Genomic DNA, 12,957 nt, shown 5'->3' with positions numbered 1-12,957 from the left:
TATAAAGAACCAATAATGATTCTCAATCCATAAGGATCCCAGAATCAACACAGAAAGTCAATTGCTATTTAGCATTTACAAACACAACTAGAAGCTAGTCCCCACTCATGACTGTGTTCTGATTAGCTATTGCATCATCCCAACATTGGTTTTATACATTTTTATTACTTACAGCTGAATCATGTGCTAGTTAATTATTGCCTCTACAATTAAATAATGACTCTTGCTTCTCCAGGGTTTCATTGAGAAACTGTGATTGTTACATGCAGAATATGAACTGCCAAGCGCAGAGTGGACAGAATGGTTTTGTATGAAGCTGCTCTGCATATAGATATGAGATACATGAGATTCTTTTTTGTGGTAATAGAGCTTTTATTTATTTTTTTACACACTAATAACAATTCACCCCTCTCCCTCTCCCCCCACTCCTCTAACTTTCTCTAACCCACCCTCTTTTTCTCTTTGGAGTGGGTAAGGTTCCTGTGACAAGTCAATTGCCACATTGAGGCAGTGCAGTCCCTCCCACCTGTGTCTAGGTTGAGTAAAGTATCTCGCCATAGGAAATGGGCTCCCAAAAGTCAGTTCATGCAATGGGGATCTTGGTCCCACTGCAATTGTCCCCCACACACTGGCCAAACCACCCACTGTCACCTGCACTCAGGGAGTCTAGTTCAGTCTCATGCAGGTTCCCCAGCTGTCAGTTCAGTGTCAGTGATCTCCACCTAGTGGGGGTCAGTTGATTCTGTGGGTTTCCCCATCCTAGTCTTGACTACATTACTCATATTATCACTCTCCCTCTCTGCAACTAGACTCTGGGAGCTCGACCAATTGGTTAGTTTGTATCTCTGCAGATAGATGTGATTTTGTAGTAAGGTGAAGTAGTTGATTTGTTAACCACTGATATGCATCAGAATTCAAAATAACAAACAGAAATCTTGGCTATACTTCTGATTGGGAATATTAATTTAAATTAATGCCAAAATTCTTAAGTGATTATTTAAGTAATAATTACTTAAATAATTACTTAAATAATCATCTTCTGTGATTATTTCATCTTGAAAGTCTAATGATGTATATACATAGATATTAGTTAGGAGAATTGGTCACTATCAGGAGGAAAATGTTCTCTCTCTGAAGACAAAATATAAAAATCCAGTGTAGTGTTAGTGCTTGTTTATATAACTAATTGTTACATTGATTGTGAGTCCTTTTTGGAATGCAATTTCATTGTTTTCCTTCCGTGATTGATATTTGTGTGTTTGTAGCTTCGTGTGTGTGTGTGTGTGTGTGTGTGTGTGTGTGTGTGTGTGTGTGTTAGTCTATTTCTTCTGTCATATTGCATTTGTCTCTGTGTGTTTTCTTACTGAGATTCTGGGGATCCACTACATGATATTACAATACAATGCTTTTGTATGTATAGAATACATTGTCTGGTGTGTTTTTTATGCTCCCCTTAGTGTTTTAGAGTTAGATTTCTGTTTTATATGTGTACTGTGTTTAGAAATTCCTGTTTATAGTAAATTCCTAACATCTTTAGATGTATACTGGTACTCCCACCAATTTTTTAAAGTATTGAGTAATATATATATATATATATATTATATTCCATATAATACAGTATCCTTTTATTTTGTTCTGTAATGCTTTGTTTCAGTTTTCTACTGTTATACTTTCTCTGTTTCTTAGATGGTCCTTGAACTCTTACCCTGTTCATTCCATATTCCAAGTGCTGGAAATAACAATTAGGATCATTAATGCTAATGAGAGCATTAGTTTTCAATGTCATGGTCTTTTTCTTCCTTCTTAGGTTCATGTTTAGGACTTTTGTATTTAAATATAATTGCAAATGAGTTTTTCTTTTCTTTTTTTCCACACCCCATTACATTTCATACACAGCATTCTTGATAACTCAGAAACTGCAGATTCTCTCTCTCTTTCTCTCTCTCTCTCTCTCTCTATATATATATATATATATATATGTATATAGATATTTTAAATTGCAAACAAGTTTGTTTTACATACCAATCCCTGTTCCCTCTCCCTCCCCTCCTCCCATGTCCCCCATTAACTCCCTACTTATCCAATACTATTTCTGCTCCCCAGGGAGGGTGAGGTCTTCCATTCAGGGTCTCAGGGTCTGTCATACCTTTGGGATAGGGACTAAGGTCTCCCCTGTGTGTCTAGGCTGAGGGAGAATCCCTCTATGTGCAATGGGATCCCAAAGTCTACTCCTATGCTAGGGATAAGTACTGATATATTACAAGAGGCCCCGTATATTTCTGAAGCCTCCGCACTGACCCCCCCCCCCATTTATGGGGTCTGGATAAGTTCCATGCTGGTTTCCCAGTGATCAGTCTGGGGGCCAAAAGCTCCCTTTTGTTCAGGTCAGCTGTTTATGTGGGTTTCACTAGCGTGGTCTTGACCTCTTTGCTTATTATTTCTCTGCAGTTGGATTCCAGTTCAATTCAGTTTTTAGCTTCTACTTCCATCAGCTGCTGGATGAAGGCTCTAGGATGGTATATAACTTAGTCATCAATCTCATTATTGGGAGAGGGCATTTCAGGTAGGCTCTCTACTGTTGCTTAGATGGTTACTTGGTATCTGGTATCATCTTTGTAGATCTCTAGACATTTCTGTAGTGCCTGTTTTTCTTTAAACCTATTTTGGCTCCCTCTTAATAGCCAGAAACTGGAAGCAACCTAGATGCCCCTCAACTGAAGAATGCATACAGAAAATGTGGTACATTTACACAATGGAGTACTACTCAGCAGAAAAATAATGGAATATTGAAATTTGCAAGCAAATGGATGAAACTAGAAGAAACTGGGCAAGGTAGCCCAGTCACAGAAAGACAAACATGGTATGCACTGATTCACATATGGATTTTACACATACAGCAAAAGATTACCAGCCTGTAATCCACACCACCAGAGAAGCTAGGCAACAAGGAGGACTCTAAGAGAGACATGCATCATCCCCCAGAGAAGGGGAAAGGGATAAGATCTCCTGAGCAAATTGGTAACATGGGGGGAGGGGAGATGGAATTAGGAGAATGAGAAGGGGAGAAGAGGAGGGGTGGGGAGGACATAAGGGAGCAGGAAGTTATAGTAGGAGGGAGAATAGAGGAGAGCAAAATAAGAGATACTGTAAATGAGTTTTTCAAAACGTCTCTTCAATAATTTTGATTCCACGGCCAGGAGCTCACAACCTACCGAAGTACCTCAAGTGTCACCCACATTCAGTTAAGTCCCATGCAGGTCACCAGCTGTCAATCTGGAGTCACTGAGCTCCCACTTGCTAGGGTCAGCATCTCTGAGGGTTTTCCCAACTTGACCACTTTGCTCATATAATCGCTTTTCCCTCTCTACAATGGGACTCTAGGAGATCAGCCCAGTACTTATCTGTGGATCTCTGCATCTACTTCCACCATTTACTGGATGGAGGCTCTATGATGACTCTTAAGGTAGTCATCCATCTGATTATAGAGAAAGGGCAAATAAGGTAACCTCTCCACTATTGTTTAGATTCTTCTTTGGGGTCATCCTTGTAGATTCCTGGGATTTTCCTTAGTGCCAAGTTTCTTGTTAATCTCATAATGGTTCCTTCTATCAAGGTATCTCTTTACTTGTTTTCTCTCTGTGTCATTTCCCCAACTCAACCTTCCCAATATTTCATATTCTCTTCCCCCCTCCTCTTTACTCCCCAGGCTATTGGCATTCTCACGCTACACTCCCAATTTATCAGAAAATCTTGAATATTTCCCTTCTCAGGGAGGTGCATATATGTCTCTCTAGGGTCCTTCTTCTTTCCTGGGTTCTGTCAAATTGTGGACTAAGGGCTTGTTATCCTTTACATTCTGTTGAAAATGTACTTGTAAGTGAGTACATACCATGTTTGTCTTTCTGAATCTGGGTTGCCTCACTCAGAAGGGATTCTGATATTTTCACACATTGGTCTACAAATTTCAAGGTATCAATGTTTTGTTTGTTTGTTTGTTTGTTTTTTGCTGCTGCTGTTGTTGTTTTTACAACCGAGTAGTACTTCATTGTGTATAAGCATCACATTATTTCATCCATTCTTTGGTTGATGAATATTTTGGTTGCTTCCAGGTTCTAAAATAATGCTGCTATGAAGACAGTTGAACAAATGTCTTTGTGGTATGAGTGTGCATCTTTGGGTATATGTCCATGAGTGATATTGGTGAGTCTTGAGGTGGAGTGATTCCCAAGTTTCTAAGAAACTGCTATACTGATTTCCAAAGTGGCTGTACAGTTTGCATTCCCAATCATGAGTAGAAGAGTGTTTGCCTTACTCCATATCCTCTCCAGCAAAAGCTTTGATTAGTGTTTTTCAACTGAGTCATTATGACAGGTATATGATGGTATCTGAGAGTTGTTTTGATTTGAATATCCCTGATGGATACAGATGATTAGAAACTCCTTAAATGCTTTGGGCCATTTAAGATTCCTCTGTTGAGAATTATCTATTGAGATCTGTATCACATTTTTAAATTTTTTTTAATTTTCTCCTGTTTATTTAAACAAGAAACAAACTTCATCTACATGTCAATCCCAGTTCCCTCTCTTCCCCTCCTCCCCTGACCCTACCAACACCCTATCCCATCCCCTTTCTGCTCCCTAGGGAGCATGAGGATGAGCAAGATCCCATTGGGGATCTTAAGATTCTGTCATATCACCTGTAGCAGGGCTTATACCCTCTCCCATGTGTCTAGTCTGAGAGAGTATCCCTCTATGGGGAATGGGTTCCCAAAGTCCATTCATGTACTAGGAATAGTGAGCCAGTACCAGAGGCTCCATAGATTAACCAGACCTGCAAATTAACATCCTCATTCAGGGGGTCTGGGACACTCCTATGCTGATTACCCATCTATCAATCGGGGATCTGTGAGCAATTCCTTGTTCAGGTCAGCTGCCTTTGTGGGTTTCTCCAGCATGGTCTTGACCCCTTTCCTAGTCACTTTTTCCTCTCTGCAACTGGTTTCCAGAGTCAAGTTCAGTGTGTAGCTGTGGGTGTCTGAATCTATTTCCATCAGCTGCTGGATGAAGGCTCAAGGATGGCACATAAGGTACTCATAAATCTCATTGTGGGAGAAGGTCTTTTAAGGTAGCCTCTCAACTATGGATTAGGTTGTTAGTTGGGGTCAACTTTGTAGATCTCTGGACATTTCCCTAGTGACAGATTTCTCTTTAAAACTAAAAAGGCTCCCTCTATTATGGTATCTCTTTTTTTGCTCTCCTCTATTCTTCCCCTGACTCAATCTTCCTGCTCTATTGTGTCTTCCTCTCTTCTCCTCTCCCTTTCTTTTTCTTCTAACTCCCTGTCCCCTTCCCCCATGCTCACAATTAGCTCAGGAGATCTTGTCCCTTTTCCCATATCCCGGGGACCATGTATGTCTCTCTTATGGTCCATCTGGAAATGTGGATTATAGGCTGGTAATCCTTTGCTCTATGTCTAAAATCCATATATGATTGAGTGCATTCCATTTTTTTCTTTTTGTGACTGAGTTACCTCACTCAGGATGGTTTATTCTAAATTCATACATTTGCCTGTGAATTTCAAGATTCTATTTTTTTCCAATGAGTAGTACTCCATTGTGTAAATATACCACATTTCGACATCCATTTTTCAATTAAAGGCCATTTAGGTTGCTTCTAGGTTCTGGCTATTACAAAGGATGCTGCTAAGAACATTGTTGAACACATGTCCTTTTTGCTTGATTGTGCATATTTTAGGGATATGTCTAAGAGTGGAATTGCTGGATTATTCGGTAGACTAACTCTCACTCTCCTGAGGAGCTGCCATACTTATTTCCAAAGTGGCTGTATGAGTACTCCTACAAGTTGTGGAGGAGTGCTCATCTTTTCCAATCCTCTCCAGCATAAACTGTCATTGCTGTTTTTTATTATAGCCATTCAGACAGCATTAAGATGGTATCTCAGAGTTGTTTTGATTTGCATTTCTATGATGGCTAAGGAAGTTGAACACTTTTTATGTTTCTTTCAGCCATTTTAGATTCCTCTATTGAGAATTCTTTATTTAGTTCTGTATCCCAACTTTTTATTTGGTTTAGTTGGTGTTTTGGTGACAGGCTTATTGAATTCTTTGTATATTTTGGAAATCAGCCCTCTATCAGATGTGAGGTTGGTGAATATCTTTTCCCGATCTGTGAGCTGCCTTTTTGACATGTTGACTGTCTCCTTTGCCTTACAGGAGCTTCTTAGTTTCAGGAGATGCCATTTAATAATTGTAAATTTCAGTGTTTTTGCTACTGTTGTTATGTTCAGGAATCAGTCGCTTGTAAGAGTTTGTTCCAGGGTACCACCTAACTTCTCTTCTAATAGGTTCAGTGTGGCTGGATTCATGTTGAGGTCTTTGATCCATTTGGACTTATGTTTTGTGCAAAGTAATAGATGTGGATCTATCTGCAATCTTCTACATGCCAGCATCCAGTTATGCTGGCACCATTTGTTGAAGATGTTTTCTTTTTTCCATTGTGATCACAGGTATGTGGGTTAGTATGAGGGTTTTCAATTGGATTCTATTGGTCTACATATCTATTTATGTGGTAATACCAAGCTGTTTTCAGGACTATAGCTCTACCCTAGCATACTTTATTGTACAGAGTTGTTTTGGCTATCCTGGGTCTTTTGTTTTATTCTACCTGAGATCATGGAAGATCTTTCCATTTTCTGGTATCTTCTTTTATTACTTTCTTTAAAGACTTAAAGTTCTTGCTATACAAGTTTTCACTAGCTTGATTAGCATTATGTCAAGTTATTTTATATTGCTTGTGGCTATTGTAAAGGTCGTTGTTTTCTCTGATTTCTTTCTCAGTCCATTTATATTTTGTATATAGTAAGGATACTGATATTTTATAGTTCATCTTGTATCCTGTAAATTTCCTGAAGGTGTTTATCAATTGTAGGTGTGCCCTGGTAGAGTTTATCAGGACACTTATGAAAACTGTCATATCATCCATAAATCATGAAAGTTTCACTTCTTCTTTTCCAATTTGTAACCCCTTTATCTCTTTTGTTGTCTTTTTGCTCTAGCTAGAACTTAAGCACAATATTGAAGAGGTCCGGAGAGAATGGACAGCCTTCTCTTGTTTCTGATTTTAGAGGAATTATGTTGATTTTCCAGCCCACCTTCCTCTACCCTGCTTTGATTCACCTGTGGCCTGGGTACTAAGTAGTTTGATCCCATCCCACCACGTTCCACCCCACTCAGGGACTGCTAATGCCCCAGTACTATTCCCTGCCTCTATCCACAAGAAGAGTAGAGTCATCAGAGTTTTGGATCTGTTTGCACACACCAGAAGGGAACCTTGGTCCTGTACTCACCAGGAGATGAACAGACTCCTTCTACCCACACCAGAAAGGATGGGAAAAACACAAGATAAAAACATACTCAACAACAGAAAAAAACAATATAACACAAGCAGAGTCTAGGCACTCTACACCAGCAAGACATGAACATCCCAATGCAGATGAAGCTGAAGTGAAGGACCTTAAAAATCAACTTCATGAAAAATGAAAGAGGTACTCAAGGAGGATATGAGAAAATCCCTTAAAGAAATGGAAGGATAAACAAACTAAAAAATACAGTAAATCAACAAATTTCTTAAAGAAAGTCAGGAAAAAAACAATCAAATAGCTAAAGGAAACAGTTCAAAACCTGAAAACTGAAATAGAGACAATAAAGAAAACATAAACTGAGGGAATGCCAGAAATATGAAAGCTGAGTAAATGATGAGGAACCACAGATGGAAGCATAACCAACAGAATGCAACAGATGGAAGACAGAATCTCAGGCGTTGAAGATATACTAGGAGAAATTGATTTCATCGACCACAGAAAATGTTAAGTTCAACAATTCCCTAACACAAAATAGCCAGCAAATATGAGATACAATGAAAAGACCAAACCTAAGAATAAGAGGTATAGAAGAAGGTGAAGAAACATGACTGAAAGTTGCAGAAAACATATTTAACAAAATCATAGAAGAAAACTTTCCCAACCTAAAGAAAGTCATGCCAATGGAAGTAGAAGAAACTTACAGAATATCAAATATAGTGGACCACAAAAAAGTTCTCCTTTCCTTTTCACAGTTCAAAGTTGAATTATTTGATATTTTGGTGTCTATTTTCCTGAGTTTTTTCTATATTTTGGAGATCAGTCCTTTGTCATATGTGGTTGATGAAGATCTTTAACCATTCTGTACACAGCCATTTTGTCTTTTTGATTGTGTCCCTTGTCTTACAGAATCTTCTCAGCTTCAGAAGGTCCCACTGGTTAAATGTCAATCTCAGCATATGTGCAGAGTGCCACTAATACTCCTCAAATTGTTGCATAAAATAGAAACAGAAGGGGCATTGTTAAACTCTTTTTATGAGGCTACAATTACCCTGGTACCCAAATCAAACCAAGACAAAACTAAGGAAGAGAACTACAAACCATTCTCCATCATGAATATCAATGCAAAAATACTCAACAAAATACTAACAAATCAAATACAAGAACACATCAGGAAATCATCCACCATGATCAAGTAGGATTCATCCCAGAGATACAGGGATGGTTCAACATACAGAAATCCATCAATGGAATCCACCATAGAAACAAACTGAAAAAGAAAATAGTACATAATCATCTCACTGGATACTGAAAAAGCCTTTGATGAAATCTAACACTCCTTCATGATAAAGGTCTTTGAGAGATAACGGATAACCTGAACATACCTAAACATAATAAAGGTGGTATATTGTAAACCAACAGCCAACATAAAAGAAAAACTCAATGTGTTTCTTCTGAAATCAGGAACAAGACATGGTTTTCCACTCTCACTCTATTTCTTCAAAATTGTACTTGCTCCAGCTAGAGCAATGAGATAACAAAGTAGATGAAGGGGATACATTTTGGAAAGGAAGAAGTCAAACTTTCACTATTTGCAAATGATATGATGGTTTACATAAGTGACCTGAAAAATTCTACCAGGGAACTTCTACATATGATAAACATCTTCAGCAAATTGGCAGGATATAAGATTAACTCAAAAAATAATTAGTAGCCCTACTACATATAGATGATAAATTGACTATCATTTTCCTGGGTATAATACTTAGACAATGGGAAGTGATTTAATGTACTATATGTTCCTCCATACATCTTCTCCCATATAGGTTTTACATGTCTTCATTTCAACTTCTTTGTTTTTGGAAACCTATAATGTTCATTTAGAAATGTTTATATGTGGGTGGATATGGAGCATTTAATGGAATTCTGAAATACTACAAGTCTTCAAATTATATCAGAAAGAAATTAGTTACTTCATAGTATCATCATTTGTACCATCTCAAGTTGTAGTATACATCTACTCTCACAAAGAAAGTTTTAATAAAAATATTTAACTAATAGCTATAATGTGGACATGGATAACCTCTTACAGACTATTTAGCCCCTGTATTTGATGCTTTAGTCTATCTAGCTCATATATGCCTTGCTTAGTTGATTCCAAAGCCTTTTTTCTATTGGTGTCTTCCAACACCTCTGGTTTTTAATATGTTTTTGCCTACCCTTCTGTGCTATTCCCTGAACTCTGATAGGATGGATTTGATGGAGACCTGCAATTTAGACCCTGGCTCAACATAATGTCCAGCTGGGGGTCTCTGAGTCTCGTTTCACCTGTTGCCAGAAGAAGCTTCTATGATAAAGACTAGATCAGATACTGATCTGTGAGTATATCAGATAATCCTTAGGAGTCATTTCATTGTTTTCTTAGACTATTTTTTTTTATCCTTCATCTCTGGGCTATACAGTCTCTGGTTCTTGGTTTCCTAAACCTTGTCTGGTGTGGGTTCTTTTTCATGGAGTAGGCCTTGGCCAAGTCGGAAACTGGTTTGCTATTTATAGAAATTCTATGCCACAACTGCATAGTATATATTGTGGCAGTACAGATAGTAGGTTAAAGAACTTCCTAATGTAAGAGTGAAAGGTTCCCTGTCTCTTATGCCTGCTCTTGGAACTCTTTTCCCCATATAGGTTTCCTCTTTCTTATTCCATATTATACTTTTGCTTTACCTAATTATATTATATTTTGTAATATTTGGTTGTTATCTCTTAGCAGCCTTTTCTATCATACTGAGAGATATAATAAAGTGTTTCTGAAATTAAGGGTGAGCAGGGAGAAACAGATTGAGGAAAAAGTATAATGAGGATTTAAAATAATCTATTTTCCATACATATTTAAATTATAAATAGGAAAATATTTTAAAAATTTATGCTTCCTAATGGACAGTTCTATGTGATACCATACAAATAATATGATAATTTATTGACCAGCCTTTATTTTCTCACCATTTCTACTTTTTTTTTTTTTTGAAAATTTGGGGATACTGGGAAAACTTGACTCTTCATTAATACTCAAGTTGTTATTAAAGAATGACTTTTGAAACATAAGATAATATCTAGGTTAGACAGAATGGTGTATTTGCGGTTGTTTTTTTTAAGATTTTATTTATTTAATATGTATACAACATTCTGCTTCCATGTATATCTGCACACCAGAAGAGGGCACCAGATCTCATAACGGATGGTTGTGAGCCACCATGTGGTTGCTGGGAATTGAACTCAGGACCTCTGGAAGAACAGTGAGTGCTCTTAACCTCTGAGCCATCTTTTCAGCCTGAGCATCTCATTTTTTTCTCTAATTTTCTTTTTTTTTCTATTATTATTATTATTATTATTATTATTATTACTATTATTAATTCAAGTTAGGGAACAGGCTTGTTTCACATGTAATTCCCCTCTCCCTCTCCCTCCCCTCACCCCCATTCCTTCTCCCCCACCTCCAACCTACCCCCAACCCCATCCACCCACCACTCCCCAGGCAGGGTAGGGCCCCCAACCGGGGCTCCACCAAGTCCACCAAATCTTACTGTGCTGGGCCTAGGTCCCTCCCCATGTGTTCAGAGACAGAGTGCATCCCTTCAAGTCGGATGGGCTCTCAAAGTCCCCCACATACACCAGGGCAAAATGCCAGTCCACCTCCGGAGGCTCCCAGGAGTTCAGGGGCCTCCCCATTGGCATCCAAGATCAGGGGGCTGGATTAGTCCCAAACTGGCCTCCCAAAGAGCATCTGGGGTCGATATGCTTTCCCTTTTTTAGGCCAACTGTTTCTGTGGGTTTCTCCAACCTGGTACAGAGCCCTTCATTCTTCATTCCTCCCTCTCTTCAACTAGGTTCCAGATTTCAGCTCAGTGTAATTCTGTGGATGTCTGTCTCTTCTTCCATCAGGCACTGGATGAGGACTCTAGGATAGCATAGAGAGCAGTCATCAATCTCATTCTAGGGGAAGGGCTTCTAGGCCATCCTCTCCTCCACTGCCCGGACTGTCAGATCATGTCATCCTTGTAGGTCTCTGGAGATCTTTCTAGTTCCAGATCTCTTCTCAGACCTATAATGGCTCCCTCTGATATGATATCTCTCATCCTGCTCTCTCTCCTCTATTCTTCCCCCAACTCAATATATCTGCTCCTCCATTTCTTCTCCTCTCCTCTTCTTCTTGTGCTCTTATTGTGGCAGTACCCACTCCCCTACCCTCATGCTCTCAATTAGCTCGGGAGTTCATGCCACTTCCCATTCCTGGGGTCCATTTATCCCTTAGAGTCATTCATGATTTCTAGTTTCTTTGGGGAAGAGGATTATAGGCTGGTAAACATTTGCTCTATGTCTAAAAATCATATATGACTGAGTACATACCATATTTATCTTTTTGTGATTGGGTTACCTCACTCAGGATGTTTTCCTCTAGTTCCATCCATTTGCCTGCGAATTTCAAGATTCCATTGCATTTTTCTGCTGAGTAGTACTCCATTGTATAAATGTACCATATTTTCTCTATCCATTCTTCAGTTGAGGGGCATTTAGGTTGCTTCCAGGTTCTGGCTATTACAAACAATGCTGCTATGAACATGGTTGAACATATGTCCTTGTTGTCTGGACATGCAGTATTTGGGTATATACCCAAGAGAGGAATGGCTGGATCTTGAGGTAGATTGATTCCCATTTTTCTGAGCAACCACCATACTGATTTCCAAAGTGGTCTTACAAGTTCACACTCCCACCAGCAATGGAGGAGTGTTCCTTCTTCTCCGCAACCTCTCCAGCATAGGTTGTCATTGGTATTTTTGATTTTAGCCATTCTGACAGGTGTGAGGTGGTATCTCAGAGTTGTTTTGAGTTGCATTTCTCTGATGGCCAAGGATTTTGAGCACTTTCTTAACTGTCTTTCAGCCATTTCAGATTCCTCTGTTGAAAATTCTCTATTTAGTTATGCACCCCACTTTTTAATTTCATTGTATGTTGTTTTGGTGGCTAGCTTCTTGAGCTCCTTGTATATTTTGGAAATCAGTCCTCTGTCAGATGTGGGGCTGGTGAAGATCTTTTCCCATTCTGTGGGTGGTCGTTTTGTCTTACTGACTGTGTCCTTTGCCTTACAGAAGCTTCTCAGTTTCAGGAGGTCCCATTTATTGATTTCAGACCTCAGTGTCTGTGCTTCTGGCGTGATGTTCAGGAATAGTTCTCCTGTGCCAATTTGTTCAAGGGTTATTCCCACTTTCTATTCAGTGTGGATGGATTTATGGAGAGATCTTTGATCCATTTGCACTTAAGTTTCGTGCATGGTGACAGGTATGGATCAATCTGCAAATTTCTGCATGTCCGAATCCAATTGTACCAGCACCATTTTTTGAAGATGTTATCTTTTTTCCATTGTATGGATTTAGCACCTTTGTCAAAAATAAGGTGTTTGTAGGTGCATGGGTTAATATCTGGGTCTTCAATTCGATTCCATTGGTCTATCTGTCTATTCTTGTGCCAATACCACGCTGTTTTCAGAACTATGGCTCTACAGTAGAGCTTGAAGTCAGGGATGGTG

This window comes from Cricetulus griseus, chromosome 3 (genome assembly GCF_003668045.3).
Source record: "Cricetulus griseus strain 17A/GY chromosome 3, alternate assembly CriGri-PICRH-1.0, whole genome shotgun sequence".
NCBI classification, from domain to species: domain Eukaryota; kingdom Metazoa; phylum Chordata; class Mammalia; order Rodentia; family Cricetidae; genus Cricetulus; species Cricetulus griseus.
This window is presented reverse-complemented; position numbering follows the sequence as displayed.